The sequence below is a fragment of the Dasypus novemcinctus genome, chromosome 1, assembly GCF_030445035.2.
Source record: "Dasypus novemcinctus isolate mDasNov1 chromosome 1, mDasNov1.1.hap2, whole genome shotgun sequence".
NCBI lineage: Eukaryota > Metazoa > Chordata > Mammalia > Cingulata > Dasypodidae > Dasypus > Dasypus novemcinctus.
In genome coordinates this window covers 21,364,339-21,390,558 of record NC_080673.1, presented here as the reverse complement: position 1 = coordinate 21,390,558, position 26,220 = coordinate 21,364,339, and the positions used below count along the sequence as shown (strand labels likewise).

The window sequence follows — 26,220 nt, the reverse complement described above, 5'->3', positions numbered from 1 at the left end:
CCCACACCAATGCCACATTTTCTCTGTGGACATTGGATTGGTTGCCTTGCCCCTGTTTCAACATCCATCTCCACATGGTGACCCATCCAATGGAAAAAGAGATCTGTCACCAAGAGTATCTTAAAGAACAACATGTTTTCCTGTTTTCCTAGCAGCTCCTTAGGGACAGAGTAGAGGGGCATGCAGAGCTTGTACTGAATTTCCTCAAAGTCTTCTCCTTGGGTCCTGGAACCAAACAGTGCAGCACAGAAGTTTCCTTAGAAGAAGGGCGGAAGGAAAATTAAAGGTTACTCTTTAGTATCTATGTCTCTAAAACCAAAGATCTATATAGACTATCCCCTCAAGCATTTAAGAGCTACTAGGTATATATTATAAAGAAATCCATTTTGCTGGAAGGTTCTGCTTCTCAGATGCCTTTTTCTTGCCAGCTTCCTTCAGTAACATGTGGAGAATAATGAATATATACCAGGAGGTGGCAAAGCAGAAACCACTGAATTTCTAATATCACTCTTTGAGGTGCAATGTCTACACTTACATCTCTCAGATGCCTACATCTGCGTTCCCTGTAAGGTGAACAACTAACTATCCAGGTTTGCCCAGGAATGAGGGGTTTTCTGGGACAGAGAAATTTTAGGGCTAAAACTAGGAAAGTCCCAAGGAAACCCAGATAAGTTGTTCCCCTAATTCCTTGTCCAAGACAAATAGAGACACTGAAATATCTCTGAGATAAATGTCTTGATTGAGGCATCGTGTGTAGCCTGCATCACAAAGCATCTACCAGAGTTCTTCTCAGGAGTCCTCCAGCCCTACAGCCGGCATCCTGCTCTAGTCTTCACCTATCCACATCATCTTTTGCTCATCTTTTGGGTATGCGTCAGTGCTCTCCACAGTTAATTGTGCTACATCCTGTATCCCAGATAGCAATGCCAGAAATAGGTGCAGGTTTTAGGCTTTGGCTGCAAGGGCCTGGTTGTATAACATACGTATTTATATTTGGGAGGAAAGTGGTAGAGAGAAGAGTCTTACCTCCTTTAGCTGATTAGTGGAGTGAGTTCAGCACTGCCCATTTGGATATGAAGTAATTAGAAATAATGAGCTGCTGGGATTACCCCAAGTCTTCTAGGATATAGAGAGTGTACCCCAAGTCATGCTGACAGGAAGACCAGACCTCACTATGGATAAAAGCAAGAGAATTAGATTAAGCCAATTCTCGGGCATATCTCCAAAGAGCATTTAAAAGCATGGCAGTGGTGCCACATAAATAATAAATGCATCCCCGAAGTCATGCCAACACTGCGAAAAGAAACTTGGGTCGTAGTGCTCAGTCCAGCCACCCTGACGACCTAATAGTGTTTTTCTGGTCTGTAGCTGGGAATTCATTCAGAGGCTGGAGAATCTGGTTTCGGCTGATCTTTCTCTGCTTAAGAAATGTCATAAGTAATGTCTCTCCCGTGTAACCCTGTCTGTGTGGATGGCGCCTCTCCTCTTGCAGAGAATCTCTAGTCTCACAAAGAAAAGGAAAAGTCTCTTTCCCCTTGGCTGCCTCTTGTTGTCTTTTTCTCTATCATGTAAGAACACGTTGGTCTTGATCTGTTTTTCTAAAAGAGTCCTGGGCTTAACTACTATTTTTAAAGATGCTGTGGGCTCTGTTACTCATAGTTTAAAATTAGTAATAGTAATAAATTAACGGGGGGAGCCCACCACAGTGACAGTACTGTGCCCGGGAGAGCGCTGACGCTCCAAACAACAACTCCTCAGACTCACAGCGGGAGAGTGTGGCTACCCTGGCTGGCCCAGGAGATGTTTTTCCCAAAGATTTCTTCTTATCTGATAATTGCATATGTGTGTATCATACATGTTTGAAATAGCTCTCTTCTGTTTGGAAAACCATAAAGCATTAACAAACACATGGAACTCTGGTGGAAAATAATTGGGAAGTAGCCCTCATGCGTATACAAGTGGTTTTTAAATGGTCTCGTTTTGCCTTTGCTTTTGTATAGTGAGCTTGCCTTACTCGTCTATACTTTCAGGTCCCTAGTCAGTCTACCAACTTGGGTATATTTTTCACAGGTAATTATTTTTTTTAAAGATCACAGGGGAGAACCTTATGTGGAAAAAGAAGCCAAAAGTACAATGAAATGAAATTAATCTTAATAACAAAGGCCTCTCTTCTTTCCAAAGCCATATGTTCCTCCGCATCTGTGCAGGGTAAACCCCATTAGTGTGAACAATGCCATTTCGGTACATTATCTGAACGGTCCAAAACGGAATGCATGAATAGCAAGCAACATTGCCAATAGGTTGTGGCTACTTAAAACACAATGGCAGTAAAATTCCTCAAATAGGAGCGATGTCCAGAGCCAAGACACACTCAAATGTAGGCATTAAGAAGTTGATTAATGATTAGTAATACATGATTAAAGGAGTTGGCTAGGAGAGTGCACGGGTTTGGCTCATATTTCTTGCAATACCTATTTTGAGAACTTTTGCCCTAATTCCTGAGGAAGATGCTAAGCTTAAAAATATATATATACAAAACATTATTTTTCTTGACTAATCTAAAAAACGACACAAAAAATCTTATGTTTCAGTTTCACGCACTTTCCAACCAAACATCATCTAAATAAATACATGATTTTAAAGTGCTGCAGTGAGGTCTATACCACAAGGGGCTCGGGTGACAGGCAACAAAAAGACAATTTATCTTCATTACCATCTGTCCACACATACTTTTGGTAATCATGAAGACATTCCCTCTGCAGTTTCACAAGAAAAATAATAGAACTCAGGGTCTGAGTGTCAGTATCTGGCCCGAGTCCATTTAGTGGCAAAAGGAATTCTTAAGTACTGACATTACATTTCAACAGGGTACAAAGAGACTGGATTTACATTCCTTCCCGGATGAGGTTTGGTTTTTTAAAATATTCATTCTCTTTCGATAATCCAAAGCATGTGTACCCACACCTTGCCAGCTCTGCCTGGGGTGGATTGAGCCTACGGCAAGGGCAGGCATTGGCACAGCCAATCCAGAGATGGCTCCTGCAGCCAAAGCGGGCGCTGTAATCACTCTCTCGTAGTGTCCTTGACATGCCCGTCATCAAAGCGGTGAATGTCAGCTTGTTCTGAGTCTCACCAGTGACTCACTGTGAAAAACACATCAGCAGGAGCCTTCAGGTTTAAATAACCACCGTCTTGTGGTCAAACAAGGGACACATACCCCCCTCAATTTATGAGGTCTTTGCCTTCAATTTATGGATGAAAAGAGTTTGTTGCTAGCTGGGGAAGGTTATTTATGATGTGATTGTTAAGGAAGGAACGATAGTGTTACCACTTTTTCCTTTATTTACTTTTTAAAGGCCCTTCTTGGGTTTTGATGACTGCTACAGTATTTTTTTGTTAGACGTCTATTCTTACGTACTCTTTTTGACTTTGGGTTCAAAATGGGTTGTTTCAAGCAGTCAACTTTAATCTGTAATCACATTTATCCTGCCATCATTTTGTGCACTACCTTCCCCCTTCTTTCTAGCTCTTTCTTGTTTTAATTCGTGTGGAGAAGAGTTCTAATGGCTGCATACTTTTTTTTTCAGATGGTTAAAACTTTGCTCATTTTGCTCCTTAAGGAAAAAAAAATTAGCATGAATCCTAAATTCAAAATAGGTAGAAATTTTAACTGAGAATAAGGTGGATTGCAGAATTTAAAAAATGTTTTGTTGTTTTATCCTTTTTACTTTCAAAGGAGAATTAATTTGCATGTCTTTTGGTCAGAAGCTACACTTTAGCTACTAAGGAAGCAGGTTATATAATGTACGAAAATAAGAAAAGAGTGATTTTCTTATCTAGGTTCTCCAGAATCCAATCACGCCCTCTACTCTTTACCGGTGGTTGTGTGAGTGCAACTCCATATGATATTTCTCCAAAGTCAGGTGGGTCTCTAACCATCTGCAACAAAAGCACCTGAAGGAGCGAATAATTCAGGTGCTTGCAAAAATGTAACAGTTACTGGGCCCCATCTCAAACCAGAATCTTTAGCAGTGGGCTTCCAAGAATCTGAATTTTTAACAAGCTTCCAAAGTGATTCTTTAAACACTAAAGTTTTGAGAATGACTATGATGAAAGACCATAAGAGATTCTGGGAAGGACACTGTGGCCTGCTGGCTGATTGCTTACTCCTAGGCCAGTAAGCCAGTTCTCCCCTCATTCCTCAGAATTAGAGCCCCTGAGTCCTAACCAGGCACACTGACGTGGCAATTTGACTAATTCTGGGCCATGTGGAGGTAAGTAGAAATGCCGTAGGCAGCATCCAGGAAATCTCCTTTTTTTAAATCAAAATACACCATTAATAGAGGAAAAAAGGCAAGCCACCTATGTATTCTCACATATAATTGACATATAAATGACAAATAGTTCATACCCAGAATAGATATAAAAATGGAAAAACCCATAGAAAAATGGGCAAGAGATTTAGGCACTTCAAAAAAGCAGTTTTGCCCTTCCTTGCTTCCTCCTTCTTGTTGGCTGGGATAGGGATGTGATGACAGGCATTCAAGCATCCATCTTAGAAATGAAGCAACAGAATAGCAAAATAGAAGGAACCCTGGATCCCGAATAACACAAGGCTGCCTCAACAGGCTCAAACATCCTAATTCTCCATATCTTTTATATGCTAGATAAATAAATGTCTGTCTGGTTTAAGTCTTAAGTCATTCGCTTTTGTGCATTGATTTTTTTTTTTTTTTTGGTTTTCTGCTTATTAAGGTGAAATTCACATAACATACACTGACCATTTTAAGGCGAACAATTTCATGCCATTTAGTACATTCACAATGTTTTGCAATCACCACCTCTATCTAGTCTAAAATATTTTCATCACTCCAAAATCTCAAACTCATTAAGTAGTTACTGCTCTGTTTCCCTTCCCCTCAGATCCTGGCAACCACCAATCTATTATAATTTCTATATCTATGGATTTACCTATTCTGGATATATCACATTCAATATGTGCCATTTTGTGCAAGACTTCTTTTACTTAGCATACTGCTTTTCAGATTTCAGATTCTTCCATATTGTAGCATAGATCAGTACTTCATTCCTTTTTTTAAAAAAAGATTTATTTTTTATTTACTTTATTTTTTCTTTATTTACCACCCCCCTTCCCCCAGAAGGTTCCGCTCTTCTATCTGCTCATTGTTTGGTCGCCTTCTCCAGGAGGCACCAGGAACCGCACCTGGGACCTCCCACAAGAGAGGCAAGTGCCCAACAGACTGAACCACATCTGCTCTCTTTGGGCTGTGGCCTCTGCTGTCTTGTGGCCTCTGCTTGTTGTGTGGGGATGGGGTCTAGCTTATCTGTGGTGGGAGGTGGCACCTGCTCATTTTCTTTTAGGAGACACCAGGACCCAAACTCAGTACCTCCCATGTGGTAGGTGGGTGCCCAAATGGTTGAGCCACATCTGCTTCCCCTCCATTCCTTTTTTATGGTTGAATAGTATTTTATTATATGTATACCACAAATTGTTTATCCATTCACCCATTGATGGTATTTGGGTTGTTTCCATGCTTTGCCTATTGATAATAGTGCTGTTATGAACATTCATGTACTAGCATTTATTTGAAATCTGTTTTCAAATCTTTGGGGAATATATCTAGGTGTGGAATTGCTGGGTCAAATGTACTTTGATGTTTAACTTCTTGAGGAACACAAAACTAGTTTTCACAACAGCTGAACTACTTTACTTTTCCACGAGCACCGTACAAGAGTTCCAGTTTCTCCACATCCTTGTTGACAACTGTTTTCTTTTCTTTTTCACACTCACCGTCCTAGTGAGTGCAAAGTAAAATCTCATTGTGATTTTTATATGCATTTCCCTAATGACTAATGATTTTGATCATCCTTTCATGTGCTTGTTGATCATTTGTATTATTTCCTTGGAGAAATGTCTATGCAAATCCTTTCCCCATTTTAAAATTGGGTTGTATATCTTTTTGTTTTTGAGTTGTAAGAGTTATTTATATATTACAGGAACTATTTCTTAATCAGATATATGATTTGCAAACATTTCCTCTATTCTGTAAGTTGTCTTTCCATTTCTTGATAATGTCTTTTAATGTACGAATGTTTTGAATTTTGAAGAAGTCCAATTTATCTATTGTCTTTTTGTATTCAAGTGCTTTCGGTATCATATCTAAGACTTCACTGTCAAATCCAAAGTTATAAAGATGTACTCCTGTGTTTTCTTTGAAGAATTTTATAGATTTTGCTTCCATTTTTACGTCCTTGATCTATTTTGAGTTCATTTTTATATGGTGTGAGGTAGGGGTCCAACTTCATTCTTTTGAATATGGATAGTCAATTATCTAGGCACTTTCACTGAAAAGACTACATTTCCCCCATTGAAAGGTCTTCACATTCTTTCCCAAAATCAACTGGCCATAGATTTTTATTTCTGGGCTTTCAACTCTATTCCATTGGTCTATATATCTACCCTTATGCTAGTATCACACTTATATTGATTACTCTAGCTTGGTAGTATGCTTGAAGTCAGTGTGAATCTTCCAAATTTGCTTTTCTTTTTTTCAATATTATTTTGACTATTTGGTTATAGGGATTGCACTGAATCTGTAAGTCACTTTGGATAATATTGCCTTCTTAACAATACTATGTTTTCAATCCACGAACACAGGATATATTTCGACTTTCTTTGATTACTTTCAGCAGTGTTCTGTAGTTTTCAATGTACGAATCTTTGATTTTCTTAGTTAAATTTATTCCTAGGCATTTTATTCATTTTGATGCTATTTTAAATGGAATTAATTTTTCCTAATTTTCTTTTTATATTGTTGATTGCTGCTGTAGAGAAATACAACTGATATTTGTGTGTTTAGCTCATAGCCTGCAACTTTGCCAAATTTATTAGCTCTAGGAACCTTTTTTGTGTGTGTTCCTTGGGGGATTTTTACATATAGGACCATGTCATCTGAAAAGAGATTGTTTAATTCTTCCTTTCTAATTTGGATACCTCTTATATCTTTTTCTTGTCTAATTGCTCTGGCTGTAATGTCCAGTACAAAATTGAATAGCAGTAGTGAAAACGCACAACTTGTCTTGTTCCAGATCTTAGTGGGGAAACTTTCTGTCTCTCACCATTGCATATAATGTTAACCGTGGTTTTTCATAAATGGGCTTTATCATGTTGAAGAAATTCTATTCCTAATTTTCTGAGGGTTTTACATCATGAAATCATGCTAGATTTTGTCAAATGCTTTTTCTGCATCAATCAAAATGATCATGTGGTTTTTTCCCCTTCATTCTATTAATGTGGTATATTGAATTATAGATTTTCATATGTTGAACTACCCTTGCATTCCTGGCATAAATCCCACCTAGTTATGATGTATTAACTTTTTAATATACTGTTGGATTCAGTTTGCTAATTTTTTTTTTTAGTGTTTTTGCATCTGTATTCTTAAGGAATGCTGGTCTATTGTTTATTTTACTGTGGACACCACATGCTTCCCCCCTCTTTGATTGTTGGAAAAGTTTGTGAAAGATTGGTGTTAATCCTTCTTTAAATGTTTAGTAGATTCATCGGGGAAGTCATCTGGCCCTGGAATTTTCTTTGTTGGCAGAGTTTTATTTACTGATTTCGTCTCTTCTTTATTACAGGTCTGTTTAGAGTTTCTCTTTCTTCTTGAGTCACTTTTGGGAATAAGTGCATTTTTAGGAATTTGTCCATTTCTTCTAGGTTGTCTAATTCATGGCATGCAATTGTTCATTGTATTTTATTATAATCCTTTTTATTTCTGTATTATTTCATTCTGACCTTAGTTTTTGTGTGTTTTTGCTCTATTTTTCTTAGACTAGCTCAAGGTTTGTCAATTTTGTTGAGCTTTTCAATGAAACAACTATTGATTCTGATTATTTTCTCTATTGTGTTTTTCTGTGATATTTTTTGTTTATCTTCACCCTAATCTATACTATTTCCTTCCTTCTGTTAACTTTAGGTATAGTTTGCTCTTCTTTTTCAATTCCTTAGAGTATAAAGTTAAATTATTGATTTGAGGTCTTTATTCCTTTTTTTTTTTTAAAGATTTATTTATTTATTTAATTTCCCCCCCTCCCCCGGTTGTCTGTTCTCTGTGTCTGTTTGCTGCATCTTGTTTCTTTGTCCGCTTCTGTTGTCGTCAGCGGCACGGGAAGTGTGGGCGGCACCATTCCTGGGCAGGCTGCACTTTCTTTCGTGCTGGGCGGCTCTCCTTACGTGGTGCACTCCTTGCACGTGGGGCTCCCCTACGCGGGGGACACCCCTGCATGGCAGGGCACTCCTTGCGCGCATCAGCACTGCGTGTGGGCCAGCTCCACACGGGTTAAGGAGGCCCAGGGTTTGAACAGCGGACCTCCCATGTGGTAGACGGACGCCCTAACCACTGGGCCAAGTCCATTTCCCTCCTTTTTTAATGTAGGCATATACAGCTACAATTTCTCTCTGACCATGGTGTTCATTACATGCCACACATTTTTTAAAACTTTATTAAAGTTAATAGATCACAAGGAATGTTACATTGAAAAACATAAAAAAACAAAAAGCATGAGAGGTTCCCATATAACCCACTCCTCTCCCACCTCATCATTTTTGTAAATTGTATTTTTTGAAGATATATACATCACAAAAAAAATTACATTAAAAAAATATAAGAGGTTCCCGTATACCCCTCCCCACCCCACCCCATCCCACACCAACAACCTCCCCCATCATTGTAGCACACTCATCACACTCGGTGAACACATTTTGGGGCACTGCTGCACTACATAGATAATAGTTTACCCTGTAGTTCACACTCTTCCCCAGGACATTCAGTGGGTTATGGCAGGATATATAAAGTTCAGCATCTGACCCTGCAATATCATTTAGGACAACTCAAAATCCCAAAAATGCCCCCCCCCCCCTCACATCTCTTCTTCCCTCTCCCTATCCTCAGCAACTACTGTGGCCACTTTCCCCACCTCGATGCTAAAATTTCTTCTATTACTCATCACAATGGTTTTATAGTAGAATATCAGTAAATCCACTCTAGTCCATATTTTATTCCTCCATTCTGTGGACCCTGGAATGGTGATGTCCTCTCGACCTCTAAATCAAGAGGGAGCTTAGATTCCACATGGATAATGGATGCAATTCCTCTGCTTACAGTTGTAGGCACTCTTACATGCCATACATTTTGGTATATTGTGTTTTTGTTTTCATTAATCTCAAAGTATTTTCTAATATACTTTGTGATTTCTTCTTTGGTTGTTTCAATGTGTTGTTTAATTTCCACATTAACCTTATGCTGATGGCATTTAAAAATATAAGAGAAGATACAGAAGTCTCTTTCAAATTTGGTGGATGTGAATGGTGTAGAAGCTGTAGACACTTTATCACTCTTTGAAGCTGTTAGATAATTTCAGAGACCACAGATTGCCACCTATCACCTCTATCCAACTGCAAGAATGAGGTCTTTCCTCCATGGTAAATACTGGCTGCTGTGAGATATGTATTTGTTTATTTACAAGCTTAACACCTGCTGTTGTGTCACCTGTTAGGTCCTCAGAAATCCTTATACACTTTTTTTTTTTTCATTTGGATGTTCTCTCTTGGATTTACTTTCAGATTTCTGGAAGGTAATGATAATATTTATCATGCTCAATGAAACATCCATCACATCTCAGTGCTTAATATGCTGTGTGTGGTTTGTAAAGAGTTGGATGCACAGTCACGACCAGGCCATTCTCGAATGCCAGGTCTATGCTGAGTACTGAACTGATCTGAACATGCTCAAGGAGTGCACTCTTCTGCAGAAGAAACACTATGTACAAACAAAGACTCAAATTATCTTTGATCAGGGCTTTGAAAAGAGAGTCTAAGGAAGGAAGAAGACTTGTGCAGGAAATGACTCAAGAGCTAAGACTTGATGGATAAGTAGAAACTGATCAGATGGAAGGAGAAAAGAGTTTTCTAATTAGAGGAAACAGCATGTGTAAAGATCCTAAGTACAAAAGGAGTTGATATGGACCAGAAGCTGAAGGTAAACCATTGGGCTAGACCATAGAAGGAAAGTGGGATGGGATGGGATGAAATAGAAGGCAGCAGCTAGATCATGCATGCCCTGTGGGGCATTCAAAGGATTTTTGTTTTTAAACTAATTTCCATGGTAAGGTATATAATTATTTTAAAAAGGAAAGCAACCTAATTCAATCTGCATGTTATTAATACATAATGACACTGGCTATTGTGGGAATAACCAGTTAGAGGCTATTTAGTTGTCTGGGTCAGAAAGAAGTGTTGCATGGTTTGAGTTGGCAACAACAGAGTTGGAGAAGTCTGCAAATGTACTGTTTCTAACATTGTGGTGAAAGAGCTTTCAGGAGAGCCACCTCAGCTCTACAGTGCCTTAACATCTTAGGGTAGGCTATAAAAACCTGATGCTCCATAATGAAAAATATAGGTTCCTTAGCCAATGATCAGTAGAGCATGCCCTTCAAGCTTTCCCAATAGTAGTGATGATTTTGTGCAAATTCCTGAATTATAGCTTAAATGTTCAAGAAGACTAGTTGGTACCAGGGACAGCCTGCTGCCCTGGAACAGAACAAAATTAACCAAATCAATCCCACAAGCCACCCTAATCCTTTCAAAGTATGATAACAGTGTACTTACCAAGTTTGATCACGGACAATTTCTTGTGTACATTAATGGCAATTAAAAAAAAATATATATATATATATATATATACACACACACATACATATATTTTTTCCAAAAGACAGGAAACCAAGGAGACCCACAAAAAAGTTGTCTAAATTATACAGCTCTATTTAAAAAGTAGGTCACATGATAATAAAGGGAGTAAAATGTTGTGCCATGGTTATATTTGCATTTTGTAGATAGCTTGGGTGCTATGTGAAGGCTGGCTTAGAGGAGATACCCTGGTGGCAAGCACACACCACATCTAGTTTGCCATCTGCCTCACTTGCTCTGAGTTTCTCCCATCCCGGGAAAAGGCAGCAAGCTTGTCAAGGCAAGAGCCTGGATTTCAGGTGCAAACCCTAGACAGGAATTCCTGACTCTAATCTATGGATCTCTACCTTATGGAAATGCTGTCAGAATTTAATGATATGGTACATGTATGCATACCTAGTAGTAGCAAAAATGCAACAAATGTTTTTTCTTTCACATCCCTTTTTAGTAAAGTAAATTGATAGTCTAGACTAGTGATTCTCAAAGTGGGTCATGGGGATACCTGTTAAAAACACAAAACCCTGGGCTGCGCGCTGGCCCTCTGAATCCAAGTGGTGGAGGCTGGGAAGATGCATTTTGTCAAGACCCATTTGGTTCTGATGCACAGCATTTGAGAACCGCAATTGCAGACAAGGCCCATCCATGCTTAATTATTCTTTAACTGTTTCACATGAATATGGGTATTTTTCTTTTCTCTTCACCAGGCATTGATGAGTCTTTGAAAGTTTAGGTCTAGGCCTTCTACTGAGTAGAGGGTGGATTCAGTAAACAATGAATAAACATGTTGTTATATGAAACTGCGCACTACTAAAATCGTCCAAGACATACGGTTTACTCACTATTGTCTGAAGTTTATTTCTGGGGAGAAAGTGAAAATTCTGAGTTTAGAGGTTTGTAGCTGTCAAACACCAGAATGAATGACTGCACAGTACAAATCAGAATGACAAAGACAGGGAGCCTGGCTCCTATTTTCAGCTCCTTACCCATCCACCCATCCTGCCACCCTTCCCCAAGACTCGATATTTTGGTACTAAAAACATTTCTCCTGTGTGCTTACGTTACCCTTTGTTGTTCATGGAAAAGTGCCTTTTTATGTGGAATTTGGGTCCAATTTTAGCAATTATCCAAAGGCCATATTTATATATTTCCTCATTTTGATGTTTAAGTTTCTCTCCCAAATGTTAAAGAATCCCGTGACAAGTGGTGATGGGAATTTTGCCTCTACAGCTCCTCTGCTACTTGCCAACCTCTCTCGGCAGTTGTGACCCAAGAAGTCCATCATTTAGTTAATTAGCAGACGAGCTGCCCGGGCTGTGAAACCCAATGACATCTGACCCACCTTTGCTTCTCAGAAGCTTAGACTACTAAATTTATGGAGGGATAAGATGCTAAGTAAATCTACCATGAAAGTTCTGTGGAGGAAAAAGAGGGTGATTCTTTAGGTTTGTGAACACAGGCTTCATCTGTTTGACTTATATGGGCACCCTAGGGTTTTTATTTGGGCCAAAATGTGGAAGCCAAGCTTTCATTGTAAACAGATGGTGTTGCTAACAAGGAAAGTAAAAAATTCTTTCAGTCATTCTCCCACACTAGAGACTTGAGGATTCTGCTTTCAAAACAAACAAGCAAGCAAACAAAATTAACAAACACTCCCTTCCCTTCCCTTCCCTACCCCTTCTAGACTCTAAGTCAACACACACACACACACACACACACACACACACAGTGGTCTCATAGTCCCTATTTTTCTCCTGCTTCCCCATCCTCCCCATGCCAATTCTACATTCCTTTGGTATACCTACTATAAATATAAATGAACAAACTCAGTCCTGAATAGTGAGGGGGCTTTTCTTTTCATGACCACAACATAAGCATTTGTCCATCATTTGGGGATTTTTATGAAACCTCTAAGAATGTCCAAAATTCCAGTCTTGCTCAAACAATGTCTCACTCATCAGCATGATTCAGATGTTGAGTCTCAGGACAACCTGGGAATTTCTGCTTAGAAGAAAACTTGGTCCTACAGTATGTCAATGTGAAAGATTTCCGAGTATTCCCCTGTTACTTTTTTCTTTCATCGCAGAAAAAGAAATCTGAAGATGCCCATATTTCTTTTAACGTGGACCAATTTGAAGTTGATTGTAATCTCCCTGTCCTTAACCTCAAAAGAGAAATTACATTCTTATGTTTCAAAGAAGTTCTTACTTGAATTCCTCCATTAGGTAGCCTCATGTTACATAACCACTTTATGGCTTTAAATCTGAATATCACTGATAACAATCTCCTAACAGATCACACATCCAGTGCCTAAGTTTGAAAATGAATCAGCTGACTCCCTGAGATGTTCCTTCTGAGCACTCCGGAAGAAGGGGACACTGAGGTTATCCAGTCACCTGTGCCCCAGGCGAGACCACACTAAACATTCCCAAAGAGATGAGGATCTCTTATTTGTGGAGTTGCCCAAGAGAAGCAGATTTCACAGCCTCCCCAGGTAAACATTTCAGTGTTTTAACAACGTTTGCATTTTCAGGAGAGAAATAAAGCCTCTATCACTTTACTTATTATTGATTTGAAGCCCAGCGGTTGGACCCTAGAAAATGACTCTCCCCACATCAGGGCTTTTCTGTAGTGTACCTGAAAGCTGAGTTGTCCATTTACTTGTGTAAGAAACTATGAGGAAAAGAATTTTTGAGAGACCTTACCTCAGTCTCCTGCATCTGTTTAATAGGGATAGCTCCCTTGCCAAATTATAAGGTATCATTTGTATTACCACCAAAATGATCATTGTAAAAAGCTGAATCTGGAAATAGCTGCTTAAATTTACTCTATAATAAAAAGAATAGGGACTCCTGAAAAAAATATCCTAAATATAAGCCTAAATTATAGACACAAACATTTTATTCATGAGATAATAGTAAAGTATCCATGTGAGCCAACTAGGTGTTGGGTCCTAGGGCCAGAAAAAAAGAAAAACATAGGTAAAATTCACTAAGCACTCACTAGTATTGTAACAACCTTATGATGCCCAAAGTCACACAGTTAGTAAGTAGGTGACATCAGACTTCAAAGCCACACCTCTTCCCCACTGCACTGTAACTGCAGTGTTATAGCTATCACTTTATTCCATACCATAAAATCAAATAGGATGAGATGTAGATAGAGGACAACTTAGAGAGACATAGTGGACAAAGCCCCAATTTTACAAATGTCTTTAGGCTGCTAAAAATTCCATTTCCATTTAACTAATACATGGAAACTTAATACCCAAACTAATTTAATTGCTCTATAGGATATATGAGAGGTACAGTCCCTTACTCCAATAGTAAGTTTAGGTAACAATTTCGGAAGGATGCATTCCCTGGAGGAAATAACTTGCTGTTGTAGAGCAATGAGTATCTTCTCCAGTCTGTAAACCCACTGAATTTCTGCAGTTGATATGAATACAAATATCAAGATTTATAGTTTAGTGATCAAACAGAGAAACTGATTTTGGATGGACTGATTGGTTAAAATGTCTTCTGGATTTGATTGGCATAATGTTTCTGTATAATTCAAATCTCAGCCTTTAAATTCATGAAGGTCCACTCTATTTAAATAGTTACTATTTTTCCAACCAACAGTCTCCTACTTCCAATACAATCCATCCCCATGTTCTAGAGTCCCTACCCAGTCACTAAGAGCTATTCACTTCCCCAATACACTGCCTTCCATATTTATTGGGCCCATTCCATGTCCAGTGCAATGAGATTTTTCCATATTTACCATCACGACTGACTAGAAAGTTAGCAGAAAATGATGTATCTTTGAAACTTCCTTCCTTGGACACAAACAAGACCAAAATCCAAAAACTCCATTTATAGTAAGTCACCTACTTACTAACTGTGTGACTTCGGGCATCCAAGAAACAGACAGAATCCACAGTGTCCAAAATAAATGGAAGCTGCTGAAGCAGGGCTGGGCAGAGAGAGGGGCCAGAGTGAACAGAAGCAGAGTGGTCAGAGGGCCTTCCAGCAACAGGTCTCACAAAGTGCCAGGGAAAAGCAGTCTTCCTGAAGAGGAGGGACTCACGCCAAAGAGCAGGGGAAAAGGCTTTATCCACTGTTTTGCAAAAGCAGGTGCAGGAACCCCGTGAGGAAGGATGGAGGCAGTGGACTGCATCACAGAATGAAACCTGCACAGGAGAGACACAAGTGAATCAAAGTGACATTCAAAAATGTGAGCGTGAAAGAGTGAGAAAAGACACACCAGGTAAAGGAAACCATAAAGGACGTAAGGCCATCACCTTATTATCAGATAAGATAGAATACAGGCTAACACATTGTTTTCATATATTAGTTAAATATAAATTAGCTAAAAGAAAGCATTTTTTAATGCTAAACAGGAAAATTCAAAATGAAACCAAACAATTATGAATATTCCTTCATCAAATAACACAGCAGCCACCTTATAAAGTAGAGATTATAGAAGTTTCAAGGAGAAAGATACGGGAACACAACTTTCTTAGCCCACGATGAATCAAGTTAAAATATCTGAAGTTCAAATAGCACATACCATAAATAATAATAAGATATATATTAATCAGCTCTGTACCTTGAAAATATAAGCAATGCTATTTTTTTCTAAGTGGTCAGGGAACATCCAGAGAATTGACTGTTAGTCATCAAAGGAAAAGTCAATAAATTCCAAAAGATAGAACTATTACAGACAATCATCTGTGATCATAACAAAAAAATAAAAATCTCAATTATGTTTATCAATGCAAAATAATTCTAAGTAAAATATAAGCCAACAACATTTATCAGCATATTTTAAAAAGAGTGTATCATAACTAAGTGGAGTAATTACAGGAAAGCAAGGGGGCTTCAGACTAATTTATTATATTCTATCAAATGAATAGATACAATAGGAAAATTTAGATGCTCATTTCTAAGATTCTAAAAAAAAAAGCATTTAGACAAAAATCAATACATGAACTTGACCAAAAGAGAAAAAAAGAAATAAGTAATAAAAGAAATAAAGTAAGAATAGATTATTTCCATACTATGATAAAATTTATCAATCTCAGCCCCCAAACTGAGAGTATGCCTATGGGGAAATACTAGATGAATTGCCATTAAAATCAAGGGTAAGGGAAACGGACTTGGCCCAGTGGTCAGGGCGTCCGTCTACCACATGGGAGGTCCGCCGTTCAAACCCTGGGCCTCCTTGACCCATGTGGAGCTGGCCCATGCGCAGTGCTGATGTGCGCAAGGAGTGCCCTGCCTCGCAGGGGTGTCCCCCGTGTAGGGGAGCCCCACGCACAAGGAGTGCGACCGTCAGGAGAGCCGCCCAGCGCGAAAGAAAGTGCAGCCTGCCCAGGAATGGTGCCGCCCACACTTCCCGTGCCGCTGACGACAACAGAAGCGGACAAAGAAACAAGACGCAGCAAATAGACACAGAGAACAGACAACCAGGGGAGGGGGGGAATTAAATAAATAAATCTTTAAAATAAAAAAAAAAGGGTAAGATAGTAATGACTACTATCACTCCTATTCTTTGACATTGTACTGAACTAATAGTGAAATTTATAAAGAGAAAGAAATAAAAAGCATAAAAATTGGAAAGCAGCCCACCTTGATTTGAACAAATGGAAAAATCCTACCTTTTTCTTGGCTAGGAAGACTCAACACCATAAAGATGTCAGTTCTCCCCATCTGAATTTCATAAACTTAATTCTAATAAAAGTAGCACTAAGGGTTTCTGTTGTTATTGTTGTTTGCTTACTTTGAAGTTTACTCTGAAATTCAGATAGAAAAATAAGAAAAATTGGAAAACTCTGAGAGAGAAGAGCAACGAGAAAGACCTAGCCCCACTAGATATTAAAATCAAAAGCCACAATAATTAAAATAGTACAGTACTGGCATTCATACAGATGAAATAGCAACAGAACAGAATAGAAAGTTCAGAAATTGATCCAACTATATTCAGAAATTTAATACAAGATAAAAATGAATGTCAAAATAGTGGCAAAAGATTACTATATAAAAGTGATATTGGGGCAAATGGATCATCAGAAAAAAAAAAGAGCAGGATCCACACCATGTATTTAAACATATTTCAATATCCAGATCAAATTTTAAATGTCAAAGAATTAAATCATAGGAGTACCTGGAATAGGAAAGGCCCTTCTAACTTTTATTCATTAAAATAATAGATAAATCCAATTAGATAAAAATTTAAAACTTTATATGTCCCACAATACCATAAAGCTCCTTAATATATATGAAGTTCCAAGAAGTTTATAAAGAAAAGGACCAAGAACCCAATAAAGTATAGGCAACATATGTAGAGACAAGCCACAAAGAAGGAAGTAGAGTTGGCTTTCTTTTTCCAAAGATTCATTTTTATTTATTTCTCTTTCCTCCCTCCCCCTGCACCCCACCACTCACACCCTGGGTGTCCGCTCTCTGTGTCCATTCACTGTGTGTTCTTCTGTGTCCGCCTGCATTCTTGTCAGGCGGCACCAGGAATCTTTGTCTCTTTTTTGTTGCATCATCTTGCTGTGTCAGCTTTCCGTGTGTGTGGTGCCACTCCTGGGTGGCCTGCATTTTTCACGTGGGGTGGCTCTCCTTGCGGGGCACACAGCTTGTGCGTGGGCCAGCTCACCACACAGGCTAGGAGGTCCTGTGTACCAAACCCTGGACCCCCTATATGGTAGGTGGATGGGATACTCTTATCAGTTGAACCACATCCATTTCCCAGAGTTGGCTCTTAAACATGAAAAAAAAGTTCAACCTCACTCAAAAATCATTAAATTTCAAGTCAAAACTGTCTTAAACTTTGTTTTTACACCTATCAGATTGGCAAGCACCCAGAAGTTTGATTACACATGCTACAAGCAAAGACTGTGAGGAAATAAGCATTCCTGTACATTGTTAGTGGGAGTATAAATTGGTTCAACCCATGGAAGGGTAATTTGGCTCTATCTGTCAAATTTAGAAATCCATAATCAGTCATCCCACTTGTGGGAATTAATCCCATAGATATACTTGTACAGGTGTAAAATGTCATGTGTGGAAGTACATAACATTGTTTAATAGCAAAAGATTGGAAGTAACTCAAATGTCTGTCTGTGATGACCCGATTAAATAAATGATGGTACCTTCATGTAAGACAGTGCTATGCAATGTTCAGTCTGAGCGAGGTTTCCATGCATGTAAGTCGTATTGTGTCACTTCTCCTTCAGACCCTCCAATGATTGGCTCTAAGAAGAAAAGCCAAAATTCTTACATTTGCCTACACAGTCCTCCATGACCTGGTACCCAATGCCTCTCTGCTTCTGCCACACGGGCCAATTTGCTGTTGCTCCAATATGCTAGTCATACCCCAACTTTGGGCTTCTTCACTAGTCACTCCCTCTGCCTGGACCACCTGTTCCCCCAAATCATCCCAAGGCTCACTCCCTCACTTCCATTAAGCCTTTGCTCACATCTCACTTTCTCAGGAAGGCTTCTTCCAACCACTCCATTTTAAAATGGCAATGCCCTACTCAACAGTCCCACTCCCTCAATTGCTCTGTTTTATCAATTACTCATTGTGTTCTAACACAATATGCAGTTTATTTTTTATGCTTATTGCTTACCCTGTGTATACCCCTTCCCCAAGATATAAATGTCACAAGGCCAGGGATTTTTGTCAGTTTTGTCCTGTACCCTGGTATATACAGAAGTTCTTGACACATGGTAGGTGCTCAATAATGCTTCTTTACAAAGGAATGACTAATTGTACATACGGTATGAAAGGCCCCTCGATTATATTAACTGAAGGAGCAAGTTAAAGGACATTAATTATTCTATATATAGCATTTTTAAGAAATAAAGACTAAGAATACACATTTGCAGGCATGAGCATCAAGAATAGTGGAAGGCTGCAGAGAAAACAACTATCAGTGGCTACCTGGAGGGAGATGGATGGTCTGGGCTGATGAGGGACCATGGTGGGAAGACTGTATTGAATATAGTTTTAAATTATATGCATGCATTACTTATTCGAAAAAAACATTGATAAAAAAGCAGTATGCCATGGCTTCCAGCAGAGAAAGATTCTGATTCAGTAGTTCTGAATAGGGCTCAGGGAATCTGCATTTTCAACATGCTCCCCACCCCCACCCCACTTGTAGACTTCTTCACCTTGTGAAATGCTATCATCACTCCCTCTACTGACCCAAGGAACTACAGAACATCCGGGATTGGAATCTTTCTCTTTCAAAGCAAAAGGGGAGATCATAGAAACAAAACACATGGTTTCCAATAACATTTGCCACTGCAAGTAGCAGCTGCAATCCAAAAAGTAGCCTCCTGTGTCTGTATATGAAAGGGACAACAGAAACTTCACCTCTTCCTTCACTCTCTCTCTCTCAGATGCAAACAGGACTCCTGAAAAAGGGTGTCATCTTTGACTAAGACATTTGTGTATGTCAGATGTTATGACTAAATTTCTGAATTCTAGATGATTCCAAATTTTAGCAAAGACAGTTGAAATTGCTGCTCAGAATTTCTGTGCTCATCATGTGCTCATAAAGAGTGTTTCCTAACTTACCCACAAAAGATGGTTCTAACAATCTTTCCTGGAGATGAAGAATGTCATAGGACCTGAAATGTGTCTTAGTGAGTCCTGCACAGCAGGGCTACCCTGCTTTATAGTGAGGCCTTTCAGATGAACAAAAACATTTAATACTGCTATTCAGTGATTTTAATAAAATTCCAAAACTAAAGTGGAGGGGGAAAAAAAAAAGAACCTGATGACATACAAGAAGAGACTGAACTTGCCAAACTCAGAATATTTTCAATTTGAAAAAGCAACCTCCTTCTTATTAACTTTACATTGATTCACAAAGAAAAGGAGAGATTTAATAAAACGGAAACAATTCAACATTTCATGACTCATCACTTTCTCAGGAAAATAAAAATAAACTGAAGAAATATATTAACCTCAACATTTTATGTAGTTTCAAAAAAACTGTCATTATCTCTAGTTTGAATCTTTTCAGGTGATTCTATTCCTGGAAGACACTTTCTGATATAGTGTCTAGTTGACTTCAAGGATTTGTTATGCCTTTGACATTTTATACACTGCATTAAAATTAATAGCTTTAGGGGTCCCTTATGAGCTTCTTCTTTAAATTTACAAATGCTCCTGGGTTTCTGTTTCTCAGAGTGGCCAATGATAAGCAGTTCTGTAAATCGAAGATGGGAAACATTGGAAGTGGTTATGAGACAATCTTTAACTGTCTGACAATCTGGTACAGTTGGCAAGTAGGTAGGTCTTTCTTAAGCGGCTGGTTCTGTTTCTAAGTGTCTGTCCATGTGGTAACTGAATCACCGTGACATAATGCTGCCAAGAAAGACTGTAGGACAACCAGACATGCACGTGTTCCTCTCCCAACGAGGGGTGACTTTGGGTCTGCTCCCTAAATGGTGGTGGAAAGGCTTGATTAATGGCAGACTTGTTCGAGGTAAAAAAGAACAAAGACCAGATTTCTTCTTGACATTCCTTTTCCCAGGGGCTTCCTATGTAATGTGATAATTAATTTATAGCGAAGCATCAGAGGAGCAGCTAAATTCACGATTCATGAGAAGGAGTGCAGGTGGGGAATATAATTGGAAGATACCCCAGGAGTGCAAGTGTCTGAAAAGGAAGATCAAGTTGGAAACTGATTTCTTTTAGAAGGAATTCAAATTCACCACGAGTCCCCCTCCTGGGTGTCCCCAAGGTGTCTTGGAAGAGACGAGGCTTCCTCAAGGAGCAGAAATGCTTCAAACCCGGCTGAAGGCAGAGAGGCTTTAGAAACCGTCGGTGGGACTCGCTTGCGACCTTCTTGGCGGGTGACTGCAGTCCCTGCCCAAGCAGCAGCCTGCCTAGGTGCGATAAAGGCACGGAGCGCCGTCCCGCTCGGCTCAGAGCTATTTCTGGACAGTGGCAGCATTCCTCCCCAGGACACACCCTCTCCCCCTCCCCACAGCCCGGCTCTCGCACACACCGCGCGCACACGGCCCCGGGGCGAGACGCGGAGCGCGCGCCGCTGCGCGGAGCTTGGCGGGGGCTGCCTCGCCGCCAGGAGGCTGCGGAGGCGCGGCGACCCGGGACGTCTGCAGCGCAGCCTGCGCGGGGCCGGCCTTCCGCGGCTGCCTCGGCTGCCGGGCCGTTTTCCCTGCCTATTCTGCAGAGCAGACTGAGGTCGGAGCCTGGACTTGCAAGCTGGCAATAGCTAGCGTCCGAGAGAACCCCGAGAGGAGCTTCCGTGGGCGCAGAGGGGCTTTGCCGGTGAGTGTCCGCGCTGGGTCTGTGCAAAGAGCTGCTGCAAGGCACTGCCGGGCAGGGTTTTCCCGGCGGGGGGCACGCGAGGTACTCACGTGGAACGTGCTGTGCCCGATATTTACGTGCCTGCGACTCGGGATTCCGCCTGCAGCTCGGGTTCTCCTAACCTCTTCCTCTGACCCCCTTCTGGGAGGGCGGGGTGGTGGTGGGCTGTGCTCGCGGCAGTTTTCTGGTGGGTTGGGGTGGGGGAGGGGGCAAAGGCGGGAGGCTGAATCCCTCTTTTTTTTTTTTCATTTTTAGAAAAGTGGGGTTTTTTGTTTTGTTTTTTAAGAAAAAGCTGCTCCGGTGCCGTTGTGTGCCTGGAGCGGTCTGCGCCGGGTGTGTGTGTATTCTGATTTCCTGGTAATCTGCTCCATCCTTGGGTGAAGGAGGAGGAAACTTCCACAAAGCCGTCCGTTTCTGACAGCGTAGGAGCTGCTCGGTTGCCGAAGGCACCCTGGCTGGAAACGCTTTGTCTAAAGGGAGTTTTAGCGGTTTTTCCCATGAAAATCTGGGCGTTTACGCACGTGTTTGCTCCTCGGGGTCTGAAAGCTGTTTGTTTGCTTTCCTGCGTTTCACTTGGGTGCAGACCTTTGTCTAACCACGCCGAGCGCTGCGCTCTCGGTTCCCTCGCTCCTCGAAGCGCCTCTGGCCGGGTCCCGGTCGCTCGCCTTCGGTTGGCTGTGGTTCTCGGGGACAAGTGGCAGGCAGACTGCGACGGGAAAGAATGCCGTCCTGATGCCTTGTCTACCAGGGGAAGACGAAACCCGAAACCTGACATGCCCAATTCGTTTTTGCGGAGAGCATTGCTGTTTTCAGAAATATTTAGTTTTATGGAATGCTGGTACCATTTTTATCAGTATTTAGTTACGGTGACTTCTAGAACTTTGCTAATCCAGAAGTGACCGGCGTAACTGTCAAAGAAAGATTTTCCCTTATCTGTCTGTATGAAGACCTTGGCACCTGAGTTCTGAGGGATGCTGAATTCACCTCCCACTTGCTAAGCAGGGAGGCTGTTGAAGGAGAGGGTATGGGTATGGCGAGAGGCAGAAGAACGGCTTGAGAAGGGGCTGTCCTCCCAGAATCAGCTTGCTTTTAACTCTCTGATGCTTAAGAAAAGCATCAGGATACTGAATGTAGTTTGACTTTCTAGTACGTTGAGTTCCTGCCCACATGATGAGTATGACTTTCAGTAGCCCTACTGATACTTCCAAGTGGACCTCAGGGGAATGCTTGTTCATTTCAATTGCTGAGAAAGCTGTAGGAAATCTCTGCTGAACTCAGCAATTTTAAAAAGCAAGTCCTAGTTTATAACCGCCTGTATGAGAGCAAACAAGTTCTTTTCAGTAACCCAAAGACTCTCACTTTTTCTATCTATGCTGTTTTAGAGGTTACATGATGATATGACCAGCATGCATTTGAGCTTTCCCCACCCTCACAGAAATGGAAAGTTATGCTTGGGTGTCTGATGAAAGAGATTACTGCAAGATAAGTTATCAGGCTGTAAAATGACAGGTTTCTGAAAAGATTATACACTAGACATTATTGTCTATGGCTACTATATAATTTTTCATTGACCTTTTAGATAAGAGATCTTATCTGATCACTACAGAGTTTTGTTTGTTTTTCTGTTTGTTTGGAGGTTTTTTTTGGTAACTGGGTCTTTTTTTCTTTTTTGTTTTTCTATTGAAAATCTCCCTTCCCTTAGGTAAAATCACAGAATTCTAGAATTAGCAGCAACAGTGACTCTCCAGAGCTAAAATTAGAAGAAAACACAGGGTATTTTAGGTATTTCCTTCTAATCTCATAAAGGTTCTGCAGAGTATCCTTTTGAACGCCCACTTTACCAATTATTGTAAGATGATGCTTAAGTACTCTTTAAAAATAGCATTTTTATCTGGGTGATTTTTTCCCCTCAAGCCTTAACTACCCTTTACCAATAAGCATTGGACTTTGTTTCTCCAAGGTGCCTAAAGGCACACTCAGTACATTTACCACCCCTTCAAAGTCTGTAACTTTAACTCTTTGAGCAGTACCTTTAAAACTAAAATAAACAAAACCTCCAGTGGCACTTGCAAAATACGAGAGTGGGTCCTGTGATGTAATGGCAGATGGCAGTCACACAGGCTTTGTGTTGTGCCCAGACAAGCTCGGTGTCTCTTGAATTAGTCGTGACTTGAATAATTGATTCCTCACACCTTGGACCACCCTTCATCTCCAGCTATACATTTGAAGATAGGTTACCGTTGAGGTCCAGTTCTCTTGAAAATCCTTTCAGAGCCTATCAAACCATTTCACAGCAGAGTCAAATCTCATCGTAACACACGTTATGAAATGCAACGACATACGCTTTAAGCTCTCCTGGCTTTGCCATTTAGAAGTCTGCCTTCGGTAACCTTTCCCATTTGTTGGTCAGTTCCAAAGACGGTGGGGCTGTGGATACAATGGGTTTCTGTAAATGTAATTAAACGTGTCTCTGCCAGCTGCCTGTGGTATTTGTGAATGTTTTCGTAAGAAAAGCTGTTCATTGGCTTTATCTGCCCACTGTGGTTTGTGGCATGTTGTGCTATTCTGCAGCTATTGCAGTTTTTTCCTGAATGATTGAGCTATGATGTCATGTGCTATCTCAGCGCGGAACCTTTCAGGGTTTGCTGGGCTCTGTGCGCCTGAGCAAAGGGAGTAGAAGCTCCCTCTGAGCACACTTGGTAGCGACTCCCCGTCTACTCCAGCACATTCCATTGCCCGGAGACCAAAGCCACCAAATGATTTGCGGTCAGAGTGATTTGGGCCTGGTTAGAGATGATTTAAAAGGAAGGTTATGGGCACATGAAGTGTAGGGTAAAGAAAATATATTTTACTGCTTTATTGAGACCACATGGCTCCAACTTCAACTTTTTTTTTAACAGGGAAATTGTTGGCTGAACTGGCTTGCAGTGTTTTTCCCTTTTGTTTTTTTCTTTTTATTGCTTCGAGCAAAGAGCTGTATTCCCTCTTTAATAAAGCTTGACCTCGCCATTACTTCTAAAAGCTTGCAAAACTATTTCTGTTTAAGAAAACAAGGAAAAGTAGGATTTATCTGTTGTGCTCCTCAAGGGCCAAAGACCACTGCAGAAGAGGCTCAACTCCCTCCAGTTACTGAAAGGAGGATATCTCATGTCAAGCCTGGGAAGCCATCAGTTAGGAAAGGGGCAAGAGCCAGGCAGTCTACCCCAGTGTACCAGAGGACCCACAGAATATTAGTACTGTCTGTGTATGTGTCTCTTGATAAATGAGAGAGATGGTTTGGTCAACCTCCTGAATCCTAAATTTACCCTGTGATTATATAATGGGGCCAAATGAAACATGGTTGATCTTTTCCAATGTGCTCATAATGACAACAGGGCTGAGAGCCCGTTGACTCCTTCTCATTAGTGGTGGATGGAAACACATAACCCTTGGGCTCACACTTCATTGGTGAGACTAAGCTGCCATCTCTTGCCTCTCCTTTGTGGACTACCACAAATTGGCACCATATACCACCTATTACCACTGAACAAGTTCCCAAATTTCTCTCCAGCATGAACTGAAGTGTCTATTATCACTTCACTTTGGTGCTCACTCTCATCCTATTTCAATCCGTCCATTCAAAGTTAGCAAATATAGTCAATGCCATCTTCCAATTTGGTGTTAGGAAATTGCTTAGAGGAGCTGTAGAGAAAGCTCATGTCTGTACTCTGCCCCTTGGCAGCGATCATTCTGGAGCCTGAGGCCATACCTGTGATGTAATGGAAGGATACTTGAGATATCCCCAACAAGTTTCTTCAGTTGCTGGTCTGTAATCCATCTGAAACACTCAGGATTCCCGTACGTAGGGTCTCTCTGTATCCGTGAGCTTAAAGGAAAGCATGTGGAGATCAAATTAATATGGTGCCTTACTCAGAAATCTTATAACTATGGAATTGGAAAAATGTCAAGAAGGCATCATTCTATGATGGAAATTGAATGGCCCTGGAATTGGGTGTCCTGGTTTTGCCACTACATGGCCTTGAACAAGCCACTTAATAATGCATATTATTGGTAAAGCACTTCATTACCTATTATAGTGTGCTTCAAGTAATGATGTCAAATGATCCTCAGAGCAATGCTAGGAATCAGGCAGAGTAGTTAGTACTATTTCCATTTTACAAGTATGGAAAACTGGTTAATGACTCACTTAAAGTCACACTGCATGTGAGTGATAGTTTGGCCTCAAATCCAAAACTTTCAGCATCAAACCCCATGTTTTTTCTACTGTGGTGAGAAGCACCCACCAGACTTAACCTCTATAGATCTCACTCTCTTTATTTGCAAAAAGGTAAACTATAGTCTACTGCTAATAGTACAGTTATGAAAATGTGCTTTCATCAATTGTAACCATGTACCACACTAATAAAAGATGTTAATAGTAGGGTGTCATATGGAAATCCTGTATTTTGTGCCTGATTGTTTTGTTACCCAGAAATTCTTTAATAGAAAGGAAGAAAAGAAAGAAAAGAAAAGAGAATTGGCCCAGAATAGTATGGTCTATTCCAGCTTAAAATTCTATGATGAATCACTGGTTGGAACATACTTTGAGAAATTACTTAGTCATATTCCTTGCTTCCAGCAGGACTCTGTCTAAACTATTTTGAAAAGAAAATGTCAGCCCTTTTCTTACAATCCCAGTGGCCCCAGATAGTGTCTGAATGATTTTGGGGTGAAAAAAGAGGTGCTTCCATGCCAATATGCAGGAAGAGGAATTCTCTTAGTCTTAACCACAGTGAGTCTTCCTCACTTAGCCATGGATGTGCAGTCCTGTGATCAATATCTAAAGTAGACGAGGAGACTCACAGGCATGCTTTGCTGATTGCAGTGGAGTATTTTAAGGAGAGAGCAGAGAGATGGTTACTCAACCAAGAGGAAGAAAGCTAAGTGACTCAGTAGCAATCTCAAAACTATATTAAGGGCCCTTGGAGAGAGTGATGACAGCATCAAATCAATGGTAATGGTTCTATTTAAAGGTACCAACAGACAAATTGCCTTCATTCAGTAGCTGTAACTAACAGCGAGCTCTGCTAATGTCTTTTATTTTGCTGTTATTGGACAGGTTGGCAACA

The 26,220-nt window shown here is 40.4% G+C and overlaps 1 protein-coding gene across 6 annotated transcripts in view; it reads left to right on the top strand.

Moving 5' to 3' along the window:
• PALLD (palladin, cytoskeletal associated protein) overlaps positions 1-26,220 on the top strand; it is a 467,101-nt gene that overhangs the window by 157,984 nt on the left and 282,897 nt on the right. The window contains exon 1 of one of the 6 annotated variants that reach the window (XM_071214192.1): positions 20,839-21,073. The exons of the other annotated variants lie outside the window; for them this stretch is intronic. The gene's annotated coding sequence lies outside the window, so the exon portion shown is untranslated. Of the gene's footprint in view, positions 1-20,838; positions 21,074-26,220 lie in introns of those variants that run through there. 6 annotated transcript variants of the gene reach the window in all.